Source organism: Camellia sinensis, chromosome 7 (genome assembly GCF_055761805.1).
Source record: "Camellia sinensis isolate YWXY chromosome 7, ASM5576180v1, whole genome shotgun sequence".
Classification (NCBI taxonomy): Eukaryota; Viridiplantae; Streptophyta; class Magnoliopsida; order Ericales; family Theaceae; genus Camellia; species Camellia sinensis.
In genome coordinates this window covers 178,990,907-179,008,868 of record NC_138967.1, presented here as the reverse complement: position 1 = coordinate 179,008,868, position 17,962 = coordinate 178,990,907, and the positions used below count along the sequence as shown (strand labels likewise).

Sequence of the window (17,962 nt, the reverse complement as noted above, 5' to 3'; positions counted from 1 at the left end):
CGACAACTGTGATAGCTATAAACTGTGCGGTCCGAATGGTAACTGTAACATTGGAAACTCACCGACCTGTGGTTGTTTGAGTAAATTTATGCCCAGAACCAAATGGAGATTGGTCTAATGGGTGTGTTCGGAGGACCCCGTTGGATTGCCATAATGGAGATGGATTTATCAAGTATTCGGGGTATAAAGTACACGGAGCTCCTGGTTTGGTAGGAACATGACACTTGGGAAATGTGAGATGGTATGCTTGAAAAACTGCTCTTGTATGGCTTATGCAAATTTAGACATAAGAAGAGGTGGAAGTGGCTACTTGTTTTGGTTTGATGAGTTGATTGATATGAAAGAGTTAAATGCAAATGTGCAAGACGTTTACATAAGGATGGCTTCCTCTGAGTTAGGTAAGAATTCATACCAAACACAGATAGGTAAGAATAGATTCTACATAGGTAAGAATTCTTCTTTAAAAAATTCCTCACTATATTACTTTTTCTACATCTAACTACAATTTAGCAAAAAGAGAGTTCATTTTGATTTCATCTTGAACCTTATTTTTTGTTGTGGGAATTCAATTTGGTCCAACTCTTATTTGAATTTGAGCCTATTTTGATCCCGGTTTATTATCTTCTGGATTTTTTTTTTCTATATTGTGTTATTTCAGTGTTCTAGAGTTATAATGATCTTTGATCTCTATGCTCAAAGTGAAACTGCATCATTCTTCGCCATGGATGTAGGCTTGGCAGCAGAATTGTGTAGGAACAGGAGGGGGCCGTGGCACCCCCCATTTAAAAAATAAAATAAAATAATATATTTATATTTGTTCAAAAAAACATAGACCCGTGACGTCCACTTAAAGTTGTGTTTGGATTATGAATTTGAAGCAGATTTGTGGAGGGGAAGAAAAAGAAAAGGGAAAGTAAAATATTTAGCTTATATTTCATTTATTTTTCCTTATCCTTTTACTTTCTCTCCACAAATCTTTTGTCAAATTCTGGATCCAAATACAACCTTAGTCTTTTATTTTACCGAAGACCCTAGTTTAAAAAGGATGGCTAAAAATCAAATAAGCTAGTTAACTTTTTAAAAAAAACGCGACTACCAGAGTTATTTATCAATACAAGAATAGCGATAAAAAAGTCCAATCAACTGCCATCTTCACTTTTATCAGCACCAACACTGTCTTTCTATTACAGAACTCACTCTTTTTTTATGCGGACACTTCTACTTCCCCCACAATATCCGTGCCCTTTGAATATGACATGGGTAACGGTGTGAGATATGTGTCTGACGCTTGTACCCAATTTAGACATTCATATCCTTTAATTTGTGACAATACATGAAGAAGAAGAAACTCACATTTGTTGGTAAAACAATATTTTTAGGCTCATGAATTAGATATAGAAATTTCATATTTTTTCTTAATCCTATTTAATTTCTAATATCTCATCCAAGAATATTATATAATATGCAATATATACGTGCATATGACATGTCTCCATACCCATACCCAATTTTGGATACATACCCCAAGATCCTAATATTTAAATTTATGAAGGTCTGACACTTGAATACACACCTGCACCCGATACTCATACCCGAGTCCATATAACGTATCTTTTTGGTCAACTTTAAGTCTCAAAATAAATTGTCAAAACCTTATCATCATCAAAAAACTGAACTTATATTGTTGAGATATTTTACTAATATTATTTTTATAACTTCATGTCTATCTTATATAAAATTATAGAAATATTCGCTAATAGCAATTTTAAAATTAAAAATGATAAAATTCTACCTAAAATTTTCTGTCACAAGAAAGATTAAGTGAATTAGCCATATTATCAAGTGAAAATAATATATTAATGAAATTTGAATATAAGTTTCAATTATTAGTTATTTTTCCATCTTAAAAAGAGAGAATAAATTTTAAATAAAAATAAAGAAAACAATATTGAAAATTGTATAGACCTCATTTAAAATTGTCCTTTTAGACCTCAAATTATCTTGAGTTGCCCTGATTGGTGAAAAAACTTTCTTCTGGTTCTGCCCCAAGTCGCAATTCTGGATCTGCCCCTGTGTAAGCTTGGACATTCTTGCACGCTTGTGTGCTTGTTTTGTTTAGCTTTATTCATCCCTTTTTCCATAACAATTTCAATACATGGGAGCATGATCAAGGGTTTGAAATCTAAAGCAACCCTTTTAAGTTTGTGCTTTCATGATTGTATTATCTAACTGACCAATTGACCATTTTTGTTAAATGGATTGAGGAGTCAACAGTCCATAGCAAGAAAAGAGAGATAATGGCAATGACCTTGGCATTGTTAATTGGACTTCTTCTGCTAGGTATAAGCCTGATTGTGTATCTCCGAAAAAGGAAAATGAAGAATTCACAGCTAAACAAAGAAGGTATATATCCATACATGTCATTCTGTGTTAAATTATGTACTGGTATGTTACATTTTTGGAACTACTTATTGATAACTATTTTGTCCCCACTTTGCAGGAATTCTAATGCACAAGTCTGGACATGGTTACACTGACAAAACCCAAAACGAAGATCTAGAGTTACCATTGTTCGACTTAACTATAATAGCTAATTCCACAAATAATATTTCAATCAACAATAAGCTTGGAGAGGGTGGATTTGAACCTATTTACAAGGTAACAATGTAAAGACACTCTTATGTAGTCTACAGGAATGTGATCGATGCCCAATCTCGTGGAGTCTATCCAGAAGCCATAAAACCATTCAACTTTTTTATCACTGCTTTTTTATAACTAGTAATTCTACAAACACATAAATTTTTCTACAAAAAGGTGCATAGAATGTTGTTCTGCAGGCTGCAACACTACATTCATCTTGATGTTTGGGTCCCCAATTTTAAAAAAAGACAAATTGCATTCCTAAACTTACTAAATCTTTTAATACAGACCCCACTATTCCGAAGGTAAATTTTTTATAAATATGCTTGCTTTTGAGAAGAGGAATTTTATATTTTTCTTTCAGCTTTCAAGGAAGACAATTAGTTTGATGCATCCTTTCTCCCTATGAAACTTCATAAATCTGTGTAATTTTGTCTTTTAAGTAGTTGTAACATAAATCACTAGTCATGGCTACACCTATTGGAACAATGTTAGCTAGAGAAACATAAAAACAGTAAGTACAGATGCAATTAATAAGAATGGCAAAAAAAAAAAAAATTTTTGTTTGCTTTCAAGCTAATTCTAGTAGAAGATCATTCTATCAATTATAATGGTAATTCTCAGGGTACACTGGAAAGAGGACAAGAAATAGCTGTGAAACGGCTCTCAAAGAATTCTGGCCAAGGACTTGATGAGTTCAAGAATGAAGTTATCTATATTGCCAAACCTCAACACCGAAATCTCATGAAGCTTACAAATGATGTTAATCTATGAATACATGCCCAACAAAAGCCTGGACTATTTTTTATTTGGTTTGTCTCTCTTCAAAACTATAATATTATTTATATTGCAACTATTCCACTCTAAGACCACAACCAGCAGTCGTTCTTTCTTTCCTTTTTCCTATACTTTTTTTTTTGTTTATTTTTGGTTTCATATAAACCTTGTGCTTTATTTGATAATGGGAACGAAATTATATGTGGTTTTTATTACATGTGCATTTGCATGAACTTGGTCTTCCAAATTTTGGGATTTTCCATTGAGGAATCCTGTTAAATTCATTCATCGGATTAGCAAGAGTGTGGACTAAATCAGACAAAAATTTTTGGACAGATCAAAGCCAAAGCACATTACTGGATTGGTCAAAGCACTTCCACATTATCAGTGGAATTGCATGGGGGCTTCTTTATCTTCATCAAGATTCTAGGTTGAGAATTATTCACAGAGATCTCAAAGCTAGCAATATTTTGCTAGATATTGACATGAACCCAAAAATATCAGATTTCAGAATAGCTAGAAGTTTTGGAGGAAATGGGACAGAAGCAAATACAAAAAGAGTTATTGGAACATAGTAAGAATCTCTATAATATGTTTCGTCTAATTCACTTATATTGTTGCTTCAAAATCCAATCTTTCGTTCAGTGCTTTGTTACAATGGGTACATGTCTCCAGCGTATGCAATAGATGGGTTATTTTCAATAAAATTGGATGTATTCAGCTTTAGCCTTTTGGTGTTAGAGATTGTGAGTGGGAAGAAAAACAAAGGTTTTTATCATCTAGGGCACCACCTCAACCTACTTGGCCATGTAAGTGTACTGATTAGAAATAATCTTCTATGCACGTGTTCCAATAAGGATAAAAGATCCTTCATTCCTAAATTATCTCTGCCTTCTGTTCCGAAACACTCAGTCGTTGGATCCTTGAGAGTCTTGAGGTACGGGTATCTTGAGGCATAATCTAATTGTGAGTGTCTTGAGAAAGGATATAGCGATCCCGGGTTTACCCTTGTTATACCGTGATCCGGACATGTGTCCGTGGATGTTGGTAGTTGTCTATCATCTTGTTTGCATCCTTTTTACTTAGTATTTGAGTTATGGGATGTGTTGGGCAGGTTTGTTTCAGGTTGGTTGAGTTTAGAAACCAAAACTAGTTGCCCAGATTTTTGGCCTGTCCGCTCGAGCGGAGGTGTTGGCGCTCGAGCGGGGAATACATCCATCCAGTATCTTGTTGTGCAGTGTTGTGAGCTCGAGCGTAGGGTTGGGAGCTCGAGCGTAGGTCTGTTTCTGCAAAAGTGCTGAGCGAGTGCATTCTGCGCTCGAGCGGGAGGTTGGCCGCTCGAGCGTAAGTCTGTGAGTGGCCGCTCGAGCGGGGTGTTTTACGCTCGAGCGGAGACCTGGGTTAAAGACCCGAAATTGTGACTTTCCAAATCACTTTTTGCTTTCTCTTCTCTCTCTTACTTTTCCAAAATCACCATTGTTGAGCCTCTCACTCTAGATACTACCTTCTCTCTAGGTTTTGATCTAGTAGGAGTGATTTACTCACCTTTGGCCTTTACAAAAAGGTTGTTGATCGTCGAGGGCTTCATTTTAATCTGAAAATCTCGGGTTTTGGAGCACGTTGGGTTTTGTCGTCTTCTCCTTTGGGACTCCGAATTTGAGGTAGGGATAACCTACTCCTCTCTATGGGTTTTGTCTTTAAATTTTGGTATTTTGAGATGTTGGGCTTGGTTTGGTAATTTTGTGAAAGTTTGGGGCTTTTGTGCAATTATACAAAAGTTGGGGTTTTATTCATAATAAACCTAGATGCATGTTTGGCATGGAAAATGGAATTAATGTTGAATCATTGATGAAAATGGGACCTAAGGGTTGAAATGGTAATTATGGAAAATGGCCTAATTACATTGTTTAATTAATTGGGATAATTAATTGGTGAGAAATGAGGGAATGAAATGTTGATTGAATATCCATTTGTGCATTTATTTTCTGTTTAGAAATAATTGCTTGGGCTATCGGTGGAGGATAGTCGTGATTGTTGTAGACAATGTATGTTGATTAGGCAAACTGAAACTAATCAATGGAATGTGTTATGGAACTTGACGGTTAATTGAATACATTAAATGTATCTATTGTGTGATTGTATATAGAACCGATGTGTTTATATATGTTGTGTGTAGAGGAGGAGATAGGGGATGTACTCCGCGGTTTAGGGGAAGATAGGGGATGTACCTCTAAACCGGATAGGTATTTGGAGGAGATAGGGGATGTACTCCGTAGACAGAGCTCATATGCTTGTCTAGAGAAGTGAAGATAGAGCTCATATGCTTATCTTTGTGAAGTGTGGATACAGCTTGTATGCTTATCTGTGGATATTGTTGATATACATATCTGTTGTAGAATGTGGATACAGCTTGTATGCTTATCTGTGGATATTGTTGATATACATATCTGTTGAGATTGTGGATATAGCTTTTATGCTTATCTGAATGTGAGATATAGTTTTTATACATATCTGTGGAAATGATGATAGAGCTAGCATGCTTATCTGTTGAAAAAGGGAAAATGAGAAGTAAATGGGACTTGTAAGTCGTTGACATAAATATGTAATTTATGTGATTGTATCAGTGTTGACCAACTATCAATTGCTAATGTTTTAGTCATTGTCCATGGTTGGTTTAGTGTATTTCTACTGGGCTGTGGCTCACCCTATATGGGAACATCATTTTCAGGTGCAGGAAGCATGCCACCTCCAAGGACATAGCTGGGAGGCTAGTGGCGGGCATAGTTTTGTCGTTTTACTTTTGATGTATTACATGTAATTTCAAGCCAAGGGCTTAATGTGTAAACGAGTTAGAACTCTTTGTTGTAACCAAGTGTTAACTTGGAAAGCTGTAAGCCCGTAGGGCATTTTGTTATGAGATTAACATGTAATACTTATGTAATGGAATTCTAATGAATGATAGAAGGTGGTTAGTTTAACTATCAACGCTTGTCTTATTTGTTGGGTTTAATGTTATTATTTTGAGGGCGTTACAACTTGGTATCAGAGCGTACCGGGTTCGAATACTTTGGGTACGTGGGAAGTGATTAGTATCACAATGGGTTTGTCTCGCTTGATAGAGACTTAGATGTAGTATCACATGCTATGTGCTTACTTGATAACATGCTTATGTGACTATGTGGGTATGGGATTTAATTTCTGGGATGTTGATTGGATCCTTGAGTTTCTGGGAGTCTTGTTGGAAAAGCACTTGATCAATGCTATTTCTAACCGGAACTCTAGTGACGTCTCGGGACTATCATTATCCGGAAATGAAATTCGTAAGTGCTTATGTGTTTATGTGCTTATGTGGAGTGAATTACACTTGTCCATGCATTAGGACGTGAGTGTTTAGTTTCGGCACACCTATGAATGTGCTAACGTTCTGTGTTGCCTTTATTAGGATGTCAGGACGAGGAAGAGGTGCTAGGCGTGGTAGACCTGCGAGGCAGGAAGCACCGTTACCGGGTGAGATTCCGGCAGTGCAGGAGGGAGTTGGGCAGGCCAATGTGGCCGAACCAGTGGGTCAGCAGGCTATGGGTGCCTTGGCCAGAGAGTTAGCAGGAGCTTTGGGTATTCTTAGGGCTGAGAATCAGGCAGCTGAGGCAGGGCCTTCCTTCTTGAAGAGGGAGTTCTTTCGGTGTAATCCGGACGAGTTTATTGGGGATCCTAAAGAGCCGCTTAAGGCAGATGAATGGCTCGAACAGACAACGAAGACGTTTGAGATGCTTGGCATCGAGGACGGAGCGCTGAAAGTGACCTTGGCATCCTTCCAGCTGAAGGGAGATGCGGGTCAATGGTGGAAATACGAGAAGGCTCGTGTTGGTGGGACTTGGGAGGCATTTGTGAATGCTTTTCAGGAGAGGTTTCTGTCTGCAGTAGCTAGGGAGAAGCTGAGGGATCAGTTTAGCCGGCTTAATCAGCAGGGCTTGTCAGTGGCCGAGTTTGAGGCTACCTTTACTAGTCTGTCCAGGTTCGCACCTGAACTGGTGGCGTCTGAGGAACGCCGTTGCTATGAGTTTGAGCGGAAGTTGAGGCGGGGCCTCAAGTTGAGAGTTGGTGGGTCCTATATCCGAGAGTATAGACACCTGGTGGATGCTGCAGCTCATATGGAGCTTATGATGCAGGAAGAGGATGAGGGGCAGAGAGGCTCCAAGAGGAGCCAAGATAGTCAGAGTGATGGCAGGAGGCAGAGGGGTTCTAACCCTCAGCAGTCCCAGGGTGGTGTTGCTAGATCGACCTTCCCAGTGCCGAGTGTAGGCTCAGGGAGAGGTGGTCAGGGGGAATTCACTTGTTACAAGTGTGGCCAGCTGGGTCACAAGGTTTCAGTTTGCCCGCAGAAGGGTGGAGGTCAGAAAGCTGCTTCATCATCAGCTAGACCGCAGAGTCAGAGTTTGGGCAGGGGGCAGCTCTTGACTTGTTATCAGTGTGGACAGCCTGGGCACATGAAGAGGTTTTGCCCACAGTTGTGTGCCACTTCGGGAGCGTCTGGTTCTAGGCAGACGCAGGGTTTTCAGCCAGCTCAGTCTGTGCAGGCCTCGAGGGCCAATCCGGGAGTTTCGTCATCCCAGTCTGTGCAGCAGTCTTTTGCTCCGAGAGGTGAGCAGGTAGACCAGGGGCCTACGGGGCGCGTGTATGCTGTTACCGCGCAGGATTTAGTACCGGCTCCATCGGTGGTGAGAGGTACTTTTCTGTTTTGCAACTCGGTTGCTAGTGTGTTGATAGACACGGGTGCATCTCATTCTTTTGTATCTGCTGCATTTGCATCGGTTTTGGAATTGGAGTTAGCACAGTTAGCATCTCCTATTTGTGTGGTATCGCCTTTGGGTGGTGAGTTGATCCTGAAACAGGGTGTTAGAGGATGTGATATTGAGGTCGCCAACTATAGGCTTCCTTTTCCGTTTGTTGTCATGCCCATGAAGGGTTTTGATGTTATTTTGGGTATGGACTGGTTATCGTCATACCGGGCTGTTATTGATTGCTACCGCCAGAGGGTCACGTTATGTACCTTGAGCGGGGAGTGGTTCCATTTCTTGGGAGACCGGGTAGGTAGTGTTTTGCCACCGGGGTATGATTCGCGAGGGCGGAGTGAGCTTAGTGGGTTACTTGCTAGCTTTGAGAGTAGCGAGTGTGTTGAGACTCAGATTGTGTTACCGAGGGTGGTTTGTGAGTATTCGGATGTTTTTCCCGAAGAACTTGTTAGTTTGCCACCTCACCGAGAGATAGAGTTCTCTATTGATTTAGTGCCTGGTACGGCGCCGATTTCTATGGCACCTTACCGTTTTGCTCCAGCAGAGTTGGTTGAGTTGAAAGTTCAGCTCCAGGAACTGCTCGAGAAGGGCTTTGTTCGCCCTAGTGTTTCACCGTGGGGAGCACCGGCACTCTTTGTTAAAAAGAAAGATGGTGCCTTGAGACTGTGTATTGACTATCGAAAGTTGAATCGGGCTACGGTTAAGAATAAGTATCCTATGCCCCGTATAGATGATTTGTTTGACCAGTTGAAGGGTTCCCGTTGTTTCTCTAAGATAGACTTGAGATCGGGTTACCATCAGTTGAGGGTCAGGGAGGAAGATGTTCCTAAGACGGCATTCCGTACGCGGTATGGCCATTATGAGTTTTTGGTGATGCCATTCGGGCTTACCAATGCACCGGCAGTCTTTATGGATTTGATGAACCGGATTTTCCGGGAGTTCTTAGACCGATTTGTGGTTGTCTTCGTGGACGACATTCTTATCTATTCGTCTTCTGAGGAGGAGCACGAGGCACACTTGAAAGTGGTGCTTGAGTTACTTAGAGCCCATAGGCTGTATGCCAAGTTTGGAAAGTGTGAGTTCTGGCTGGGGGAAGTCAAGTTCTTAGGCCACGTGGTATCCGGGGAAGGGGTGTCTGTTGATACATCCAAGGTTGAGGCAGTGCAAGATTGGGCACAGCCTAAGAGTGTGTTTGAGATCCGCAGCTTTCTGGGATTAGCTGGGTATTACCGTCGGTTTGTGAAAGATTTTTCCAGGTTAGCGTCACCGTTGACTAGACTGACTAGGAAGGGAGTCAAGTTTGAGTGGAGTGAGACTTGTGAAAAGTCGTTCCAAGAGCTGAAAGTTAGATTGACCACCGCACCGGTGTTAATTATTCCGGAGAGAGGGTTGGGTTACTCGGTTTATTGTGATGCCTCACGAGAGGGTTTGGGTTGTGTGTTGATGCAAGAGGGGAAAGTGGTAGCTTATGGCTCACGTCAGTTGAAAATACACGAGAAGAATTACCCCACACACGACCTAGAGTTAGCAGCTGTGATCTTTGCCTTGAAAATCTGGAGGCACTACCTTTATGGTGAGAGGTTCGAGGTATTCTCGGATCATAAGAGTTTGAAATATCTGTTTACACAGAGAGACTTGAATTTGAGGCAGAGGAGATGGATGAAGTTCATCGAGGATTATGATTTTGAGTTGCATTATCATCCGGGAAAGGCCAATGTTGTGGCCGATGCCCTTAGTAGGAAAACCATTAGTGATGTAGCTTGTATAGCCATCCGGGAATGGGAGATGTTGGGAGCACTTGGCGAGTTTGATTTGCTACTGGGCGAATCTGTCGAGGCTGCGGCCTTGTTTTCTGTTGTTGCGCAGCCTACACTTGTGATTAGAGTGTTAGAGGCACAGAGAGGTGACCTTGAGGTAGAATCCCTCCGAGAGAAGATCTCCAGTGGGAAAGTTGAGAAGGGTTTGACGGTGTATCCCGATCTGAGTGTGAGATACCGAGACCGTTTGTTTGTACCGGAGTCTTGCCGTGAGGAAGTACTCCGAGAGTTTCACCATTCGCGCCTTGCGGTGCATCCGGGAGGTACTAAGATGTATCAGGATTTGGGTCGCCAGTTTTGGTGGCGGGGTATGAAAAGAGATGTGGCTGTTTTCGTATCGAAGTGCCTTACTTGCCAGCAAGTGAAGGCCGAGCATCAGAGGCCAGCGGGTTTGTTGCAACCCTTGCCTATTGTCGAGTGGAAGTGGGAGCATGTCACTATGGACTTCGTTGTGGGTCTTCCGAGGACTCAACGGGGTAGTGATGCTATTTGGGTGGTTGTAGACCGGTTGACTAAGTCGGCGCACTTTATTCCTATGCGCGTGAGAGACTCGGTAGATCATCTTGCCGATTTGTATATTCGGGACGTAGTGAGATTGCACGGGGTCCCAGTGACGATCGTCTCAGATAGAGATCCTCGTTTTACTGCTAGGTTGTGGCAGAGTTTGCAGAGTGCCTTGGGCACTAAGTTGACCTTTAGTACGGCTTATCATCCTCAGACTGACGGGCAGTCCGAGCGTACTATTCAGATCCTCGAGGATATGCTTCGGGGTTGTGTCCTGGACTTCAGTGGGACGTGGGAGAGGCACTTGCCATTGGTAGAGTTTGCCTACAACAACAGTTTTCAGTCTAGCATCGGTATGGCACCGTTTGAGGCCTTGTATGGCCGACCGTGTAGGTCTCCAGTTTGTTGGGCCGAGGTGGGTGATGCACCTTTGTTGGGTCCGGAGTTGGTTATGGAGACGACGGAGAAAGTTGAGCTTATCCGTAGGAGGCTTGTTACAGCCCATAGTCGGCAGAAATCTTATGCTGACCGTAGGAGGAGACCTTTGGCGTTTGAGGTAGGTGATCATGTCTTTCTGAAGATATCACCTAGGCGAGGCTTGATGAGGTTTGGGAAGAGTGGGAAGTTATCCCCTCGGTTCATTGGTCCTTTTGAGATCCTTGAGAGGATAGGTGAGGTTGCTTATCGGTTAGCCTTACCACCGCAGTTGTCCGGAGTGCATGACGTGTTTCATGTGAGTATGCTTCGGAAGTATGAACCAGATCCATCACATGTGCTGGATTGGAGCGATTTAGAGGTAGATGAGGATGCCTCGTATGAGGAGAGACCGGTTCGGGTCTTGGATAAGCGGGATCAGGTCCTGCGTGGCAAGACCATTCCTTTGGTGAAAGTCTTGTGGAAACATCACGGAGTGGAGGAAGCCACTTGGGAACGTGAGTTGGAAGTCCGTGAGAAATATCCGGACTTGTTTATTGATATGTAATCTTGTATTTGAATTTTACATTTTATTGAACTTAAGAGCTTTTATATATGTCTTAAGTTGTGAAACATTGAGAATGTTTTGATTATTGGTAGTATGTTTTGGAACTTGCCTCATATGGAAGTTGAATGTAACATTATATCTGTTGAATATATTGTTGAAATTGGAAGGATAATGCATAATGTTGATGCATGTTGAAAGTACATATGTTGTTTACATATTGTGATATGTCTCTTGTTTAAGGGATGGGATGACCGGTAATGGGTCGAATTGTTGACTGTTCAAGTGTAACACTGTTTAAAATGGAGGAAAGCTTGTTTTGCAACTTGTGCTTAATTTCGGGGGCGAAATTCTTTAAGGGGGGGAGGTTATAGCGATCCCGGGTTTACCCTTGTTATACCGTGATCCGGACATGTGTCCGTGGATGTTGGTAGTTGTCTATCATCTTGTTTGCATCCTTTTTACTTAGCATTTGAGTTATGGGATGTGTTGGGCAGGTTTGTTTCAGGTTGGTTGAGTTTAGAAACCAAAACTAGTTGCCCAGATTTTTGGCCTGTCCGCTCGAGCGGAGGTGTTGGCGCTCGAGCGGGGAATACATCCTTCCAGTATCTTGTTGTGCAGTGTTGTGAGCTCGAGCGTAGGGTTGGGAGCTCGAGCGTAGGTCTGTTTCTGCAAAAGTGCTGAGCGAGTGCATTCTGCGCTCGAGCGGGAGGTTGGCCGCTCGAGCGTAAGTCTGTGAGTGGCCGCTCGAGCGGGGTGTTTTACGCTCGAGCGGAGACCTGGGTTAAAGACCCGAAATTGTGACTTTCCAAATCACTTTTTGCTTTCTCTTCTCTCTCTTACTTTTCCAAAATCACCATTGTTGAGCCTCTCACTCTAGATACTACCTTCTCTCTAGGTTTTGATCTAGTAGGAGTGATTTACTCACCTTTGGCCTTTACAAAAAGGTTGTTGATCGTCGAGGGCTTCATTTTAATCTGAAAATCTCGGGTTTTGGAGCACGTTGGGTTTTGTCGTCTTCTCCTTTGGGACTCCGAATTTGAGGTAGGGATAACCTACTCCTCTCTATGGGTTTTGTCTTTAAATTTTGGTATTTTGAGATGTTGGGCTTGGTTTGGTAATTTTGTGAAAGTTTGGGGCTTTTGTGCAATTATACAAAAGTTGGGGTTTTATTCATAATAAACCTAGATGCATGTTTGGCATGGAAAATGGAATTAATGTTGAATCATTGATGAAAATGGGACCTAAGGGTTGAAATGGTAATTATGGAAAATGGCCTAATTACATTGTTTAATTAATTGGGATAATTAATTGGTGAGAAATGAGGGAATGAAATGTTGATTGAATATCCATTTGTGCATTTATTTTCTGTTTAGAAATAATTGCTTGGGCTATCGGTGGAGGATAGTCGTGATTGTTGTAGACAATGTATGTTGATTAGGCAAACTGAAACTAATCAATGGAATGTGTTATGGAACTTGACGGTTAATTGAATACATTAAATGTATGTATTGTGTGATTGTATATAGAACCGATGTGTTTATATATGTTGTGTGTAGAGGAGGAGATAGGGGATGTACTCCGCGGTTTAGGGGAAGATAAGGGATGTACCTCTAAACCGGATAGGTATTTGGAGGAGATAGGGGATGTACTCCGTAGACAGAGCTCATATGCTTGTCTAGAGAAGTGAAGATAGAGCTCATATGCTTATCTTTGTGAAGTGTGGATACAGCTTGTATGCTTATCTGTGGATATTGTTGATATACATATCTGTTGTAGAATGTGGATACAGCTTGTATGCTTATCTGTGGATATTGTTGATATACATATCTGTTGAGATTGTGGATATAGCTTTTATGCTTATCTGAATGTGAGATATAGTTTTTATACATATCTGTGGAAATGATGATAGAGCTAGCATGCTTATCTGTTGAAAAAGGGAAAATGAGAAGTAAATGGGACTTGTAAGTCGTTGACATAAATATGTAATTTATGTGATTGTATCAGTGTTGACCAACTATCAATTGCTAATGTTTTAGTCATTGTCCATGGTTGGTTTAGTGTATTTCTACTGGGCTGTGGCTCACCCTATATGGGAACATCATTTTCAGGTGCAGGAAGCATGCCACCTCCAAGGACATAGCTGGGAGGCTAGTGGCGGGCATAGTTTTGTCGTTTTACTTTTGATGTATTACATGTAATTTCAAGCCAAGGGCTTAATGTGTAAACGAGTTAGAACTCTTTGTTGTAACCAAGTGTTAACTTGGAAAGCTGTAAGCCCGTAGGGCATTTTGTTATGAGATTAACATGTAATACTTATGTAATGGAATTCTAATGAATGATAGAAGGTGGTTAGTTTAACTATCAACGCTTGTCTTATTTGTTGGGTTTAATGTTATTATTTTGAGGGCGTTACAAAGGAGAACAGAGAAATATGGAGATAGAGGATCTTGTATCTCGTACTACTAATATTGTAGTGGATTATTTAGGCATGGAGACTCTATGAAAAAGGCAAGTCATTGGAATTGATTGATGAGGCTTTATGGGACTTATGCTACCAAATTGAAATATTGCAATCAATCCGAGTAGGTCTTTTATGTGTATAAGAAAGTCCAGAGGATAGGCCAAGTATGTCATCTGTAGTTCTGATCCTGGGCAGTGAAGTTGCATTACCTCAAGCCAAATAGCCAGGATTCTTCACTGCAAGAAATGTTCTTCAGACTAGTTCTTCGTCAAGCAAGGAAGTGTTGGAAAATAATGGTTTTTCGACAACTTTAATTCAAAATTAAAGTGGGATCCAACCGCCGGTTGAGGTGGGTCTAAGTGGTTTTGTGTTCTCTTAAATGGGAAGATTGTAATACAAAAATAATGAGTCGAAACCATTGAGTTGTGAATGAGTATTGCCTCATAAAGTGGGCATCAATAAAGTTAGGTTTAGATTTGGACTTAGTCTTGGTTTGGACTGGACCTAGACGTGTACTTGTGCATGTGTTGGGTTTGGTCTTAGACTTGGACTTGGACCTAGTCTTGAGCTTTGGGCTGGGCTGAGCTGTATTGGGCTTAGTTTGTGCATGTGTTTGAGATTGGGTTTGGATCGAGTTGTGACCCAACATCGGTATCCATTTTGCAACCCATCTAGTTTAATTCTCAAAACTTATGCATTATATACACATTATAATTTATATAATGGTTTTGGAGTTTGAACCTTCGTAACTCTAGCCCTAATCGCTAGAGTTGTTGACATTTGATGATGCCATTGGTGTTAGCCTTCATGGCTAAGGCTCTCCCCTACAGTATAAATAGAGGCCTTTCTCCTCCAACTTAGTAGGTTGTTTTTAGGGAGGTTTTGTGATGGAAAATGAGATGGTGCTTTGAGATAAAAAGTTGGAGATGGTTTTTTACACCAAAGAAAATTTTCCTATCTTCTTTTGTTAGCATCTTCTTTGGTTCTTGTTAGAGAGAGTGCATTCATTGTCAAGTTCGCCGAAGCTATTCAAAAGGTGATTCTATATTAGCTGGTTTCAACTGTCGTATCCTGGGAGATAGACACTGGCGTACCTTCAGCATCCATTGGGAGGCGGTGAATTTGTTTTAAGGAAACTGCAGGTTTCGGCTTGCTTCTTTTCTTATCATTTGTTCTTAAATTTGATAAGTTCTAATCTTTTAATAATTTGTTTTATTAGTAATGTAATCTAATTCATTTCTGTATGTTTAGTTGTGTCGTTTATTCTGTATTTCATTCTTTTAATAAAAAATTGTTCGTCATTTCTATTTAATTTATTTTATATATTTTTCATGTATTATTATGCAAAAATACCAACAATCTTAAAACAAAATTTTTATAAATAGTTTTGAAAAAAAAATTTAGTTTTATTATAATTTTATTCTAGTGACTCTTGGAATTAAAATTTAATTTAATTGCCTAGAGTTATTGGATTGTTTTGAATTGTTTATTTCTAATAATTTATCATGCAATTTATTTTATGTTAGTTAGTTGTTATTGCATGAGTTACTTGATTGTTAGTGTTTAAGTTGGTAGGAGTTTATAAAAATAAAAATTTTATTATGTAAGATTCTTACAATTTTATTTGATTTGTTTGATTGTTTTCTTTAGTAGCTGACTTTCTTTACAAGCTTATCTGAGCGAGAAATGACAATATATAATACGAACAAATAAAATAAATTGGAATTAGTAAATTGGACTACTAATTTTTTATTTGAACAGGATTACCTTTGTGTGGAATAAGGAATAATATTGGACCTTCAGAATTTTAGTGAATTTAATTATTCACTTTATAGTTCAGTTTTATTTCGGGTTTATTCCATTTGTTGTTTTGAAAGTTTGGTAACAATTTCGATTTAATTTGATTAATTAAATTTTTGAAAAAAAACAAAGTGCTGGATTTTGAGAATGTTAAGAGATTCGGCTAGTCGAGACATTTCCGATGGTATAATCTCCAAACAGGTTTGTTTTAGGAGAAAATTTAGTAAAACAGTTTCGGTTTTTTCTATATAATGGTCTTATTTTTGAGTTTGCTTATGATTATGTTGTATTATAAGGTGGATGGATCCTAAGAGAGAATTAGTGCATTGTGAAATAATTTTGTATTATAATTCTATTAATTAATTGTTGTTTTGGTTGTGAGTTTTTGTAACGCCCCCAAAATAAACCCATAATATCATACAATCACGATAAAGAACAGAGATTTCATATTACAGTCATCAGAGTATTCTTACAAAAGGTATTACATGTTGACAACAAAAATAAATGCCCTAAAGGCTTACAACTTTCCAAGTCAACACTTGGTTACAAAAAGGAGAGTACCAGCTCTACACAAAATAAGCCATTGGCTTGATATACATGCAATACAACAAAAACAACAAAAAGAGTCTAACAGCCTCAAGCCTTCCAAGCTACGTCCTTGGAGGTAGCATAACACCTGTACCTAAAAATGATGTCCCATATAGGGTGAGACAACGCCCAGTAGAGATATGCTAAACATAATATGAGCAAAAACTAAAACATTAGCATTTGATAAATGTTTAACTCACATAAATCAATTCATAACCCAGTTCAATTACATGACAAATATGTCCATGTTCCATTCCTCTTTCCTTTACTTAACCGATTTTCAATTCATAGACATGGCTCAGAACCTGGCCAAACAATTCCCATGAGACCATAGCTCACATCAACAATACTTCTATAATTCACAATAGATACACATATTTGCTGTATCAATAACACATTTAAACACTTCCATACTTCACAATAGATACACATATTCGCTGTATCAATACTTTAATAGATACACATATTTGTTGTATCAATGGAGTCCATCCCCTATCTCCTCCCAAATAATAACCGGTTTAGGAGTCCATCCCCTATCTCCTCCCACACAACACAATGTATATATATACATATCATATACATAATCAATCAATACATAAATTAATGTATTATTCTAACCATCATATTTAATGACATATTCCATTGATTAGTTTTAATTCGCCTAATCATCATGCATTGTCTACAACAATCAAGACTATCCTCCACCGATAGCCCAAAGCAATTTATTTCTAAATAGATAATAAATGCATCAACAGGTAATTTGACAACAATTTCATAAGTGAGCGATTAATAAATCCAACTCCACCATTCTACCTCATAATGAGCCAATTTCATTATTCCCACTCAATTTCATATTTCCATAATCAATGTCATTAATTACACTAATGACTCAAATATACCCAAAGATGGCATTTTCCCCCATTTCCTCAACATTGACCCAAAGGTCCAAATATTATCAACAATATCAATAACCTCCTTCTTAGACCCAAAACACATATGTTTGAATCAAAAGAACAAAACCCCTCTTTCCAATATAACACATCTCAAACCCTAACTTTCCAAATCAAACCATTTATACAAAAAAACTCAATATTTAGGTTAAAGCTCATAAAAATGAGTAGTTATCCCTACCTCAAAGTCGGAGCTCAAAGGAGGAAGATGAAGAAATTCGAAATGCTCCAAACCCCAATATTTTTGGATCAAAATGTAGCCCTCAACAAACTCCACACTTTTTACAAAGGCCCAAGGATAGAAGCTCACTCCTACTAGATCAAACCCTAGAGAGAAGTTGGAGTTTTAGAGTGAGGCACTCTCCAATGGAGGTTTTGAAAAGTAAGAGAGAGAAAGAAAGTGTGAAAAGTGATTTAAAATTACCCAGCTGCCATCTGATATACGACTAGTCCGCTCGAGCGGAGAATAGGATGCTCGAGCGTCAAGCACAAAAACTGAACCCGCTCGAGCGTCAAGACACAACTGCAAAACACACCCGCTCGAGCGCAAAGGGAAGCCCGCTCGAGCATAGATTACACTCTTCTAGTACTTTTATAGACAAAGAACACCCGCTCGAGCACAAGGACACCCGCTCGAGCGTAAGGAAATCCGC

The 17,962-nt window shown here is 39.6% G+C and overlaps 1 pseudogene; it reads left to right on the top strand.

Moving 5' to 3' along the window:
* The first annotated feature begins 102 nt into the window (after positions 1-102).
* On the top strand, positions 103-14,194 carry LOC145788855 (G-type lectin S-receptor-like serine/threonine-protein kinase At4g27290; annotated as a pseudogene).
* Positions 14,195-17,962: the final 3,768 nt, after the last annotated feature.